This window comes from Leptosomus discolor, chromosome 6, assembly GCF_034619465.1.
Source record: "Leptosomus discolor isolate bLepDis1 chromosome 6, bLepDis1.hap2, whole genome shotgun sequence".
In the NCBI taxonomy this organism is placed as follows: Eukaryota; Metazoa; Chordata; class Aves; order Leptosomiformes; family Leptosomidae; genus Leptosomus; species Leptosomus discolor.
Window position 1 is genome coordinate 57,043,917 of NC_141396.1, and position 14,262 is coordinate 57,058,178.

The 14,262-nt window shown below is 49.5% G+C and overlaps 1 protein-coding gene across 1 annotated transcript in view; it reads left to right on the top strand.

Moving 5' to 3' along the window:
- PTPRN2 (protein tyrosine phosphatase receptor type N2) overlaps positions 1-14,262 on the top strand; it is a 493,917-nt gene that overhangs the window by 376,831 nt on the left and 102,824 nt on the right. The window lies entirely within an intron of this gene.

Consider the following 14,262-nt stretch of genomic DNA (forward strand, 5'->3'; position numbering starts at 1 on the left):
AATCACAAAAAAAATCACAAAAAAGTGATAAACAGAAGACCTTTTCAGAAGCTCTGACTTTCCGTCTGCAATTAGCTTTGCATGAGAGGCTTGTCAGTGCACGTCTTATCAAGCTCTGGCATGGCCCCTTCATTCTTTGCCCTTCCAAAACTCTGATGAAATTACAGGAATCCAGTGACAGGCATGTGGATGTAGCGCTCAGTGCCACTTGGAAGACCACCATTTAAGGGTGAAAGCTTCTGTTTGTATAAATCAGCACTATTGCTCTTCTTCTCCCATCTAAGAAAGTGAGACTTCAGTGATAATTGCTTCAAACACCGAGTATCTCAGTGCGGGTAAAAGCTTGGGGACCATACCTACATGTGGTGTGAACTGGCATACCTGTGTCAGTAAAGCAGTGACTCTGAAGTCTTACTGGTTGAAATGGAATTTTAAATCTGTAGAACTTTGTTTTGGAATTAATTGAAAAAATCTAATGAGTGTGTGTGCATGCCTCATTACATGCAAAACACAGGATAAGTACTTTTTCAACAAAAGTGATCTGAAGGCATGAATTTAAAGCACATATTTTTTAAATGACTGATACACATTAAAATGTGCGATACATTCATTTTAGTGCGCTATCGCATATGATTATTTATCTAGATTTTATAGCTTTTGGTTGCATAAACCAATGTAGTCACCTTCCTGTTTCTATAGACAGAAAAGGCAAAATTTTTCAATGTTCTTGAATGCTTGTATGACTCAGAGAAGAAAAGGGATTTTCAGAAAGTTATCTAGTCTCTATCCTCCTTCCTATAAGTGTCAGGGTCTTCTTTCTCTTTTTGTTAAGTGTTCATACTTTCAAGAATCTAGTTATATTAAAAATGCCACGGACATTGTGCCTACTTGCTATACTGGCCAAGGGTCTGCTTCCAATCAAGGGGCATTTTGTCATTTCTTCAGTAGGAGGAGAAAAAGAAGAGGAAAACCCTGGCAAATTGCTTTCTAAAATAAGGAATTGGGGTGGGAGTGGGGGTGGTGTCTTTATTTGATATTGTGAAAGTATGAGGATTTTACTGGGTGTCTGCCAGCTTTGCCAAATTATCCGTTAAGGCCCAGCTCCAGGACCAGTATTACTGGTGATACTGCTAATGCTGTTCAGACTTCCACCACTTCTATGTGTCATGACATAAAAGCAAGACCCTTATCAGGGACCCTAAAGCAAGGTTAGCACCGACCAGAAGTCTTAAATAAAGTGGAGTACTACCCGCGCATGGACTTTAGTTGGTCAGACAGTGCTCAGTAATTCTGACGTTTATGAAAACTTAGTATACCAATTTAAATGTTGTCTTAATATGTCTTCATAAAAGGCATTGCTGTGTTTTCCACAAAGATGGTCGTTCTCTGCAGTCAGAAATGGAAGGCTGGTGTAAAAAGAAACTCACTGCGACTGTACAAAGCAGATAAGAACTTTGTAAACCATCTGCTTTAGATCTTTAAACTATTTATAAAGGCATTTCGTTACTTTAAATTTATAACGCAAACAATTTAAAACTAATAAAAATGTTCTAAAGTCAGATTCAGGTAGGCAGGAAGTGAATTTCGATCAATATAATGAAGGACAATTTTCTAACATAATCTATGTTTGTCCTGAGGCCACCAGTATTAGAAGATAAGATAGAAAGAGCAATATTTGTGTCAAAGGCAGAAAAAACCACATCTTGATGTAAGATCTCATACGGATTTGCAGCACTGACTACTATTCTGTAAATACTTTTTCACATGTGAACTGTACAAGTTTGTTTTCGTCTCAGGAAAGAACAAACAAAAACCCTTTTCATGACAATATTAAAATAGCACTTTAACAAAACTGCTGATGTTACAGTAGAGAAAACTGATACCTAACAGTTCTCTGAATTCTTGGCACGTAGAGTACTGATGTGTAAAATAAGTTCAGCATTTCAATGATAGCCACGTTTTGTTATAACAAGATCACAGTGTAAAATCATGCATTTCTCATAATGTTTTACCATTAAGCAGGTTTTGAGTTGGCATTTTTATAGCAGCTTCTTAATCGGGCTTTTATAATAACAGTATTTAGTCTCATGTTAAAACTTAAATTAGTATTTTTATCTATATTCTGTTAATATAAACCTAATCACAATGCAATTAAGGTTTCAATATTGCATGTATTTTTTGCTAAATACTGATTTACATAAAGCCTGACCCTGAAAACATTTACTATTTTGTTCCAGTTGCTATTCTGATTAGTTCTGCTCATTTATAATGGATTTCTCAGATTGAGGTGGGCAGGATGGGGCCATAAATTACAAAGAGACTCAAACTGTTCTGAAATGTATAAAGGACACATTTCAAAACACCTGCTGTGACTCCAGAAGTATTTTGAAACTTTGTCTTCAATATTTGGTTTTCCTTCGGCTGATGCTGCTGATCAGTTATTTGAAGGATAGAATTACTGCTGAATTAGGTAGAATGACACTTTTTTTTTTTCACATAACTACAAACAAGAGTGCCTCTGTCTTGTCCTGGGGTTTATCTCAAGAAAGAGGTTCACCTGCAGACCTAGAACACAGCAGCTTTAATTAAATTGAATGTTAAAAACACCATTCACTCAGTTGTGTTGCAATATTTTGTCTGTGGATCAGTAAGCATCACAGGCAAGTGGATCAGAGACATCTAATAAGGTTTTTGAATTTACCTGGAAAGATGTAATAAAAGAAAGTCTTCATTTGTTTAAAAATGTCTATAAAGGCACCCTGTTTTATATCACTAATTACCTTTATAAGCAATACGTTACCAGAATGCCAGTTTTACAGGGCTTTATCAGCCTCCTAGAAGGCTGAGCTGACCTTTTCAGACAGTTGAACCTCATTTCACTAATGGGAACCCCCAAACATTCCTGCATCTCTTTCTTATTTAAACAGTCAAAAGGGCCAATGTGAACAGAGAACTAATCAATAGAAAAATTTGTGTTCAAGTTTGTTTGATTTGATGAAGCATAGAACTATTTTATTTATTGAAACTGTATTAATGTAATTAAAATAAATGGAAAATGAACTCTTTACTTAATTAATATTTTAAGCCGTCTCTGAAGAATAGTATGCAGCTTGAATTTAGTTATCATTTTTAAACTGCAAGACAGATTAATTAGATTCAAATCTTAGCCAGAATGAAATCATTTTCTTAATAAAGCTAAGAGCTCTAGAATTTACTTGGAAGTAGAAAGTGTCTGGTGTTGATCTTCACAGATGAGCATGAGAAGGTAAGACATAAAATTCAGTGAAGTCTAGTGGTTAAAATGCTACTAAGTCCATTTTCAAATTATGGCCCTAGGTGTTGGGTTTATTTGTAAGAAAGGTGTGGTGGGTTCAAGACATGGGGGCTCTATCTCTTAATACATGTTTTCCTAAAGCTAAGGGAAGTTGAAAAAAACGTGTTTAGGAAGTTATTATTTGGAAAAGACTTTTTGTTCATAGGAGTGAAGGAAATTGAACTTTGATCTTAAGATCTTCACAGACAGAAAATCTGTGGAAAATCCTCTGCAGCATACTTGGATCTGTATTCAAGGAGCAAGGCTCCAAAGGATGTTAGATAAAACTTTTAAACAAAGCAACAAATGAGATTAAATGGTGTTTTAGCTTCATCATACATCCTTTAAAAGAATGAAAATCTATTTCATGCTATACATTGTGCATGCATTTGCAGAAAGAAGTGACTGAACTTAAAATTGCAGGCAGATCTGCAGTTAGAGATCAAGGCAAAAAGGTCAGTGTGGTTTTCAGCACCAGTTATGAAGAACAGATTTTTAGAGACTCCTGACAATCATTGCTCGTTCTCAAACAAGAATTTTGTTCTGTACAAACTGGAAATATATTTCAACATCATTCTTGCAAGATTCTGGAATTCTGAGTTCAGGATGAATGTAAATGTGAATCTTCAAAATACTGGTATTTTAGATGTGCTGAAACCAGATAAACTGTCTCAAAGTCATTTTGACTTTCAATTTCAAATGTTTTCCAAGAAAAAGGCATGAAACTTTCTAGAAATTCTATAATGAAATGCTGCTGGTATCGAGGGGTTTTGTTTTCCCATTTACAAATGCATTAAATCATATGAGAAAACGTATTTAGATCACCTGAGTGTAAGTTATTCAGTTGAAAATGAGGTTTTATAAAGTACTAGTAAGTGGATTCATGAATAAGGGCTGTGAGTAACAGTACTATGAAAACTTTAAATATAGTTTTTAAGTTTTAGATTAGTAAACTATTCGAAATTGTTTCTTCTATCTGGCAACACATCCTACGTTTTCAATGACTAGCACATTAATCTATGTTTAAATAATTTCTTCCCTGTGACATAACCCTCATGGATATTTGTCATCCCTTCAAAGGTTGTATTTAGCAGGTGTTAAAATTAATGGAAATTACATAAAATTTAAAAATATTTTAAATTTCACTACAAATTTCTCAAAATTTCAATGTTTAAAAAATACGTATTTTCGATAGTATTTTGCTGTCTCTTGGCTCTTGACCTGTCAGTTGCATGTTCAGCCCCTTCAGCACCTGACAGTTCTGAAAAGATGCAATATTTGCCCAGGAAATGATAATTAATACATTTGTAAATAAGAAATACAAACTACAAAGCTACTGGAAGTATTTATCAGTTTCAGACAGTTCATTAGAAAGACCAATATGCAAACACACGTGTCCTTTTAATGAAATTTCTTGGCAGGTTCATTTATCTTTCGACTTAAGTAATACAGGTTAGCGAGCAAATTATGTATGCTCTGGGTCTTACTGGGGCAGGATAATACTAGACGAAGAAGAGTGCTATCAGGCTGACAGACTGACAAAGCAATAAGTTGACACCGTGCACTAAAAATGTAGCGATTAAACGTTTGGAGAAGCCAAGTTTGTGTTAATCTGTGGGAACGTGAAGGATTTTCCACGAGCAGAAGCCAGGGAGGAGTGGGAGGAGCACCTCTTCTCCCTTACTGTCAAAACCAGTTGGAAACCTTATTGTCAAAAATGGTGTTGATGTAAACAGCATCTTCCTCAGCCTGAAGGGGAAGGGTCGGTGTGGGTGTGCCTGTGGCACAACCGCTCTGCGCCTTCGGACAGGGCAGAACGGCCCTGTGCAGTGGACGGGGATGTCACTTTTGGTGCTGACCTACAGGTTTAAGAGAAGTGTCGCTCTGGGACGGGGAGGGGGGGGCCGAGGGGATGCTTTTCGGGCAGAGGCTGCCCTTGCCCTTCCTCGGCTTCGCGGACAGGCCCGTGTGCTCACCAAGGCGCGGGGTGCAGAGAGGCGCTGGAAGGATGAATGCTGTCGGGGCGCGGGGGAGGAAAAGCTCCATGGCTTTGCTGCAGTGTCACCGGGACAGCGCGGGGAGCCCCAGCCGCCCACTCCCACCGGGGCCGGGCGGGCTGCAGCGGGCCGTGCCCCCGACGGCTGCTGGTGCGGCGGGGTGTGGGGAAGGCGGCGGCCCGCCCCGCCCCGTCCACCCCACGCCACCCCATCCCGCCCCCGCACGCCGCCCGTCCCGCACCGTCCCGCGGCTGGGGAACGGGCGGAGATGGGGGTCCCTTCAGGGGGTGGGGAGCAGCTCCCTCTCCCTGATTTGCGGCTCTCTCGGCTCAGGAGCGTTTTGCCCGGGGGGGCGCGCAGGGGCTGCGGCCGCCCGAGCCGGGGGAGGCTGGGGCACGGCGGCGGCGGGGGGGCGGGCCGGCTGGGGGCTGCGAAGGGGAAGGGGAAGGGGAAGGGGAAGGGGAAGGGGAAGGGGAAGGGGAAGGGGAAGGGGAAGGGGAAGGGGAAGGGGAAGGGGAAGGGGGGGTGCCTCCCCCCCCCCGCCCCTGGACAGAGGAGGGCCGGCTCTGCCCTGCCTGCCCCCAGCCGCACTGGCAACGCTAAACAATGGGGAGAGGGAAGCGGGAGGGCGCTACAACGGGGGGGCGGGTGGTGTCTGAAGGGGCCTCACAAGGAACTGTCACCTGCCCGTGGCAGCCCCCCCCTCCCTCCCGGCTCGCTCTTGTCCCGCTCCCGCAGGCCGGGCGCTCCGCGAGTGGATGCTTCGGGGGTGCCCCCGGGCGTGTTTGTCGGCGACATGCTGTCTGTAATGGGGGGGGGACGGGGAAGGCTGCGGGGCCCGTTTCGTTGCAAGGGTCGGTGCTGCCCTGGGCACTTGCGAGCAGAAGCGGCTTTAATGGGGAGTCGGGGGTGTGCAGTGCCGGGCACAGCGCGGCCCCGCTCGCCCGCACCGGCACCGCGCCCGCTCTCAGCTGTCCCTGCCGTGATTTATCTAACCGGGCCCGCCGCTGTCCCACGGCTGGTCGCAGCACACTGCTTCTTCCTAATTTCGTGTGTTATTTGGAGAACGAGGACGGGAGGGGGAAAAGTTTGGACCTCCTTTGCTTGGCACTGTGTGGGTTTGGGGTTTTTTTACGCAGGAAAGTCTTTTCAGGAAGAAACGGTGCGGGCTTCTTTGCTGTATTGTCATGCAAATGATCTTTAGGTTTTCCTTGCTATCCTTGTTTGATTTTATATTTGGCTTTCCGTCATTGTTCTATCCTCCGCTTCCATCTTGCAAGAGTGGCACCGGGGGAAAAAAAAAAAAAAAAGAAAAAAAGAAAAGAAAAGAAAAGAAAAGAAAAAAATAGACGGGGGGCGTGTAAAAAAATCAGCCAAAAAAACCCAAAACCTAAACCAAAAACCCAAGCAAAAAACCCGTACACATCCACAACAGAAACCCCAAACAGCTTTTCCAAATGAGTGACACAGCTCGTGTCCATTCATCGCCTCACTCCGGCGAAGGGTTTCTGAACAGCCCAGACCTCCTTAGCCAATTGCTGCCAGCAACATGTGGAGGGGAGGCATCGCTATAGCAACCGGTGGATGGGCCATGTGCGGCAGCCGGCAGGGGCTGCGAGCCGCCCGATATAAGGAGGGCAGCGCCGGGGCGCGCCGGCATCCTCCGCCCGCGCCCGCGCCCCGCCGGGACCGCCGGGCCGCCCGGGACCGCCGGCTGCCCCCGCCCCGCCCCGCCGCGCCGCGCCGGGAGGCGGCTGCGGGGAGCGCTTGTGCCTGCTGCCGCCTTTGTCTCCGCTGAGGAGGGGAGCGGGGGGCGGGGGGGAAGTTTTGGCACCGGAGGAGGATTGCTAGAGCCCGCCGAGGTGCGCTGAGCCCTCCCAGGGAGGAGCCCGTCCCGGCACGCCGGCTGCGGCGCCATGGCAGCAGGTAAATGCGGCGGCGGAACGGGGTGGGGGGGTGGGGGGGGGGCACAGCGCCGTGTTTCAGGCGGCCCGGCCAGGGCTGGCGTGGGAGCCCTGTGTGCGGCGTGAGGCGGCGGAGCGGGGTGTGGAGGCAGGCGGGATGGCGGGAGGCAGCCGCTGCCGCCGCCCGCCCCGTCGGTCGAGGCCGGGCCGGGTCTCCACGAAGCAGCGCGGACGGCGGGAGGTGCGGCGGGAGGGCCGCTTCGCCTGCTCCCGGCCCCCGCGGCTCCCAAAGCCCCGGGCGCCGCCGGCCGAGCAGTGCCCCGGGGATGCCCCTGGAGTCGGGGCCGTCGAACAGGAGAGGGGCGGGAGGGGAGCGGACCCGGCGGGGCGAGGACGTGCCCTGCCCGCTCCCCTCGGCCCGCTGACGGACGGGGCCCCTCGCGGCGGGGGCGCGGAGGCGGCCGGCGGAGCCCCGGCCCCGGCCCGGCTCCCTGCGAGACGGGGCGGCTGCTCCGCTGACGGGGCCTCCGGCTTTGCCAGCGCGTTAGCGAGAGGCGGCTCGCTTTTGGCACTCGGTTTTAAGGGCGCTTTATCTAATCCCTAAATTATGTGCCTTCAGCATCAGCATTAGATCAGCGCTGGCACTACGGCTCGTGTTTCTCTTGCTCGCTGAAGATACTTGATTAAGCTCGGCTATCGCTGACCGTCCTCTTGGCTCGGGCTCTGACACTCTGTGACTTGGACCTGCTGAGTCCCTCTGTTTAGCTGTTTCTCTCTGGCTCACAAAGCCTGGGCCGGGGAGGAAATCTGCTTCCTGGTGTTCCCACTCTGCTGCTTTCCCCTCATGGCTCCTGAGTCCTTAAAGATGGGAATCGAAGTTCCTTCACCGTGGCGTCTCCGCGCCCTCCTGTTCTTGCTGCCACCCCAGAGGCGCGCTGCATGGCTTCAGGCGGGACGGGCCGCACTCCTCCATCTCCGGCTCACCTACCTCCTCCACAGGCATGGATGTGGCTGTCCAGTTTCCTGAGTCGCGTGTTATCCCTACAGTGTCTCAGTGACACTCTAGGCTTTCGTGCCGTACTCTTTAACTAAATGCCAAGTTAAAAAAATCATCAGGAAAATCCTGAAGCTCCTTAAATTTGCTCTTTCGCAACCTTATTCCTTCCACGCCACAAACTTCTTTGGGGTTCTTGGACATTTTGGCATTTCAGCATCACATTGTAGTGGGATTCAGGATAATAGCTGTAATTTCTTGTAACTCTAACCAGAAACTTCACTTCTGTTTGCCTTTAGGAAGCCTGAAGAAAATATCTACCATTGATCAAGGGATCTTTGAACTCGCTGAATTCTTGATTGTATTCAGTCATTGTTCGTGGTATTAATCCCGCTAAAAGGTATAGAGACGCTCCAGAGTGCTTTGTGGTGTTGAAGGTTGCGGAAAGATCATTGTACCCCTACAGATGAATAGATCTGTGGCTCTTGCAGTGACCTTTCTCAGTGATTTGAATAAGCTGCAGTTCCCAGAAATCCATCTGCCTTTTGTGTTTGTCGATTTGTCTAATCTTTCCGACCCCTAAAAGAAGGAAAAAGTACCTTCTCATCCGATTTCATCCTCCCGAGTAAAAGCGTTAAATTGACCTCATTTCAGGTGATGAACTGACATCTGCTGAAAGTGATCCTGGCATAGGGCAAGCTTTCCGGGGTGGGGGGTGGGGGGTGGTGAAGAGGGAGGCAGAGGATAGCAGCCCCAGAAATCTCTTCTTAACTCTAAAGATAGTACCTTGAAACACCAACAAGTAGTCCAGACCGTCCAGCTCAGGGCTGCAGTGCTGAACAGACAGAACATTGCGTGCACCGGAGGTGAACATCCCCAGGCCCTGCTGCCCCAGTCTAACCTGACGGGGAGCGCACAGTAGAGGGGGAGAAGCAGGATCCAAAACTGAGGGAGATGCTGCTTTCCCTTCTGTTTGCGTTCTTACTTTACTAAAGGAAAAAAATCTCATCTGTAGGTTTCCTGCAGACAGATTAGGGTAGCCAGGCTCCTCCTGATGTGAAGTGTTTCTCTGGTTTTCTAGTAACCTATCAGAACTTACCCAGCATAGTGTGTCTCAACCTATGTCTCAGATAACCTTACAGAGGGAAATTACTGGAAGCGTATTTAAGTTTACATTTATTTAAGCGAGCAGACATACACAGATGTGTGTGTGTGTATATATGTGAATACATATTTTATATATATATCTCCGTACACACCCACACACCTCCCTTCCTTCATGCTTTCTATATTAAGGAAATAATACACGTATCCTTTATGTTTTGTTTTAATGTCAGTGGCTGCGACTATTAGCAAGGGATCCTCTTTAAAAAAAAAAAAAACAAAAAAAAAACCAAAAACCAATGAACTAAAACTTATTTTAGTGAAGTTTATTTTTAAGAATAATGATTTTCTTGTAGAATTCTTTTCTTCTGCCTAGGCACTTTTTTCCCTCCTTGAATGGCAGATTTGCAAGTACAATTTCATCTGCACAGAGGAACAATAGCTTTCAGTTGCACAAAGGATTTCTCCCACCCTGAATCCAAACCACAATGCCTCTTGCTCTGATAATAGCTTCTGAAAAGATTTTGTAATGCACAGAATTAATACATGATTATTTCCGCCTCACTTCTCTCATTTATTAGATTCTATAGTGAATTCCAAATTAAAAATAGCACCTCTTGAGTTTCTTAACATTCTAATATTTTTAAACAAATAATATTCTGAAGTTCCTCTTTTTGCCCATGTTTACTAAGAAATCTGCATTTTTTTATTATTGCTTAGAAACAAAACTGTAAATGTAAAAATCAAGGCGTGCAAAAGTTGCAAAAAATTATAATGTCAAGTTGTTTTAAAATGCATCGTAGTGATTTTTCCTTGGCAAACTGCAAGAGAGGTCAGGTGCAGTAACTGGCAAACTGGGTTTTAAATCTGGAATATCTTTTTAAATTTATGAGGCAAAACAACACCTCAACTTAAGTTAGAGTTTTGCTTCAGCAAGGACCAGAATCAGGCCCTGTGTCCTAAAGGAGATAATGAAGTGTAATTCTGCTGAGGCATCTGGAAGGTGAGCTTTCACATCACTGCATGGGGAGCTCCTCTCTGCTCTGACAAAGACTCTCTCCCACACTTCCAATATAGGTGTGAGAACTTATTTACATGAAAGCGTACATTAAATATTTACAGACATTTGCCTGGAATTCGTTTGAAATGTTGTCTGTTCTGCTGCATCATGGGATGACACCACAGAACGGGACGCTGCTCTTTGATTAGAACAGTGATTTGTGACTCCAGTGTTACGGCTGCTCTAGTTACTGACTCACTTTTGGGTGTACATAAAACGTGTTCTGTCGAGGGACTGGGAAAGCCTGCATGAGATCAGATCCTAAGCATTTTTCTTCCCTCTTAAAAAAAACCAACAACCAAACAACAAACAACCACAAACCCTCACAGAAGCAGTGTACTTCAAGTGTTGAGTGTAAGTGGTAGGTGTAATGTTGTGCTGAGCCAGGGTAAATCTTTGCCTTCTAGCATTTAAGTTCTGGCCGGGCTGTTTCAAAGCAAGTGGCTAAACATCTTCAAAGCCTCCGTATTTAGAGTCACTTCCTAAACCATCCTTTTAGGAATTAGTTGTCTTTCCTTCACTGGGACTCTATGCTGCTACACGCTTTTCCAAGGAGAAAATAATTCAGAGGAATGTCAATATATTCTGTTATATAAAGTTTAAAAAAATGCATAGTTACATGTAGCTGAGTTTAATATTTAATTATGTGTAATTTATGTGGTCTATTTATTTGTTAAGCCACGGGGGGGGGGGGCGGGAGGGGCGAGGGGGGGGGAGGTGATTTGTTTTTCTTGTTATGCAACAGCTATTGTTCCCCTTCCACCCCAGGCGCACCATGGCAGCCCCAGCCGGCACAGGGAGAGGTGTTCTGCTTTAAAAGACATCCGACTGTAAATGTCAAATTCATAAATATTTAAACATTTTTCTTTCAATTTCAAGTCAAGTCTGACAGGACGCCTCTAATTAACCCTGGGCCCCCTTTCAGGCTGGGGCCTTATTGCAGGGAAGAATCAGGGGTTTAGGTGAGGTGGGGAAATCTATGCTCCTGGCTGGAGGGATGGGGGGCGAATTGTGAGGGAGGTGGTAGTGCACTCGTCGGATTAATTTTTACCCGTTTCATAATTTGGTGTTGGGTCAGACATCAAGCAAGACGGAAGGGCAGCGGGTTTCTCCAGCTGAGTTGGGGCAGTGGGGGCTGTTTCCCGAAGGTCTGAGGGGACACGCCCGGGGGGGCCCGGGCCCCGCTGCCCTTTGCGGCGCCGGCTGTCCCCAGCCCGGGGCCCGGGAGCGCCGCCGGTGCGCGACCCGGAGCCGGAGCCGGGCGGCGGGGCTTGGCCGTCGGCTTTACTGGGCGGTTTACGCGGGGTCGCGCAGCCGGCAGCAGCCGCCGCTGCCGGGGTGTTTCGCGGGGGGGGTGGGGGGGGTGGGGTGTGGCGGCGGGGGGGGTGGCGGCCGAGGTGGCACTAATAACCACCACCACCACCCCCCCCCGGAGGCAGGGAGGGGAGAGGGTAACCCTCCGGGCCCCGACGGCAGCGGCTCCGGAGGTGCTCCCGGTGGAGCGGGCGGGAGGAAGGAGCGGGGAGAAGGGCCGGCGGCCCTGCGGCAGAGCCCCTCTCCCTTCCCCATCAGCTGCTCCGACGTGGCGAGCGGAGGGCGGCGGGCGGCGGCCGTGCCCCTTCGCCCCTGCGGGGCCGCTATCCCCTTCCACGTCCCGGAGGGTCGGGGCTGGCGCCGGCGGCCCCGGACGTGTAGGGGTTTTGCAAGCCCTCCTTGCCTGCCTGAAGCCCCTCGCTGGGGACACGGCTACGCTGGCTCCCCACGGAAGATGCTTACCGAGGTGTAAACGATGCTAAACACCCCACGGAAGGTTTCTAACTCTTTCCGTTTCACGTTCCCGGGTGCAGCCGTGCTCTGGGGACGTGCGGGGTGCCTCGGCGAGCACTTCTTTTGTTCGGGGCAGCGAGCTCCGGGGACGGCAGCCCCGGCTCTGGCGGGGAAAACTGCCTGGCAAAGTTGGAAGCAACATCTAAAACCAGTATTAACTACAGGGGGGGAAAGGTCCGCACGCTCTTTCTCTCCCCCGTGTTTACTCGGGGCATTTGACAGCACTTTGCTCCCATCATTTTCATTGTTTCTCTCGCGTAGCCCTTTCCTCGGGTGCCAGCGCGGCTCTTTCACCCGGCAACCGGAGAAGGAAAATCCTTTAGAACCGTGGTTGCGAAAGCAGAGAATCCAGAGGTTGAGCAGCAGCGCCCGAAACTGCCCGCCAGCCTCCTCCTTCCCGCGGCGGCGGTGCCCCTGCCCGCAGCCGGGCTCCGAGGCGGGGGCGGCGGCCTGAGCCGCCCGGGGAGCGGGGCCGGCCCGCGGGGGGTCCGGGGGCGGGGGTGCGGGGCGGCTTGTCCCTGCCTGGCTGACGGGAGGCCGAACACCGCGGCGAGGCGGATTAACGTCCCGGGGCGCAGCGCTCGGGGGGAGGGGGTCGGGGGGCCGGCACTTTCGCGGGAGCTGCCTATTGAGATGCAGATTGTGACCTCTGGCCCCGAGGGGACGGCGGCCTTTCACGGGGATGCTAATGGCACAGCGCAGCAGCCCTTTACCACCCCCAGCAGCCCAGCCCCCGGGCCCCCAGGGCCGCGGCGGGAGCTGCGAGCAGGCGGCGGCTGCCGTCGGTGCTGCCCCTCCCGGGGCTTCTTCGCAAGCCCGCCCCCCCCCCCCCCCCCCCCCCCCCCCGCCGTTTCCCCGCCCGGTGCGGCCGGGGCAGGTGCCCGGCTGGGACCGCGGAGCTCGCCGGGGAGGGCGGGGAGTCCGCCCGGATCCCCCCGGGGCCGGGGCTGGGGGTGGGGGTGCAGCCCTGTCCTCCTGGTGGCTGTTGGGATTTGGAGGAGGGGCTGGCCGCAGGGTAAGGGCGGGGGGAGGGAGGAGGCGGCGGTGGCTGCGCGGGCGCGGAGGCGGCGGCGGGCGGCCCGTGGCTGGCCCCGGGGAGCCTTGCGCCCGCCCCCCGCCGCCCGGGGTTTACAAACCCGGCCGTCCTCCTCCGCGCCGCGCATCTAGGCAAGAAAATCCGGGAGTCTTACTGAACCTGCATTTCCATTAACTCAGCCTCAGCCCCGGCTAATCCGCAGCACTGAAGGCAAGGAGGCTAATTAATGACAAGCTTTTACAGTCAAGACCAGCGATAATTGCTTTGGTGGCCTTTATGATTACAAGATAAAAATGGACCGGGCCTGACATAAGAGCCACTGTGTACACTGCAAGACAGGAGGAAATTAAGAGCTGGCTAGCTGAATACGGAGCAGAAAATTACTAATAGAGGAGAGATAATGAATAGGCCGGCTAGGCATTCATGGGGAAAAATCCATTTTGTTACCACGCGAAATTAGGTGGTGGAAAGGAGTTTGCTAATTGTTCTCATCTTGTAGCAACCAGGACTGAGGCAGGGGCGTGCTTTTCAATTCATTTCCCTGGTAATTGTGAAAGGGGGAATGCAGGCCAAATGAGTCTTGCTGCAATTTGCGCGCCTGGTCTTTTCATTTTCATGTTGCGTTTTTAATTGTTGCTAATATAGCTTATAATGAAGCTAATGAGGGGAAATTATTGTACAACTTTTTAGCACATGGAGACAAGTGAAATGCACTAGAAGGATTCTCTCCTATTGCTGCAAAAATAATAGTAATCTGGAGGAGTTTGGAACTATCGGGCTTTTTTATCCTTTTCCTTCTACAACAGACAAAAGGAAGGACCGCCACCTACTTTTTTCTTTTTTCCTCTGTCGTTCTTGTTTTATTTTTCACTCCAAGAAAAAAAAAAAAAAAAAGAAAGAAAAAGGATTTTCCCTTGCTGCCCCCCTCGCAGTCCCTGGCCCTGCATACGGTCCTGCGGCGGGGGGGGGGGGGGGGGGGCGTGGAGCTGCGGGGCGCGCCGCGGTGCTTGCGCGCAAGGCAGCGCGC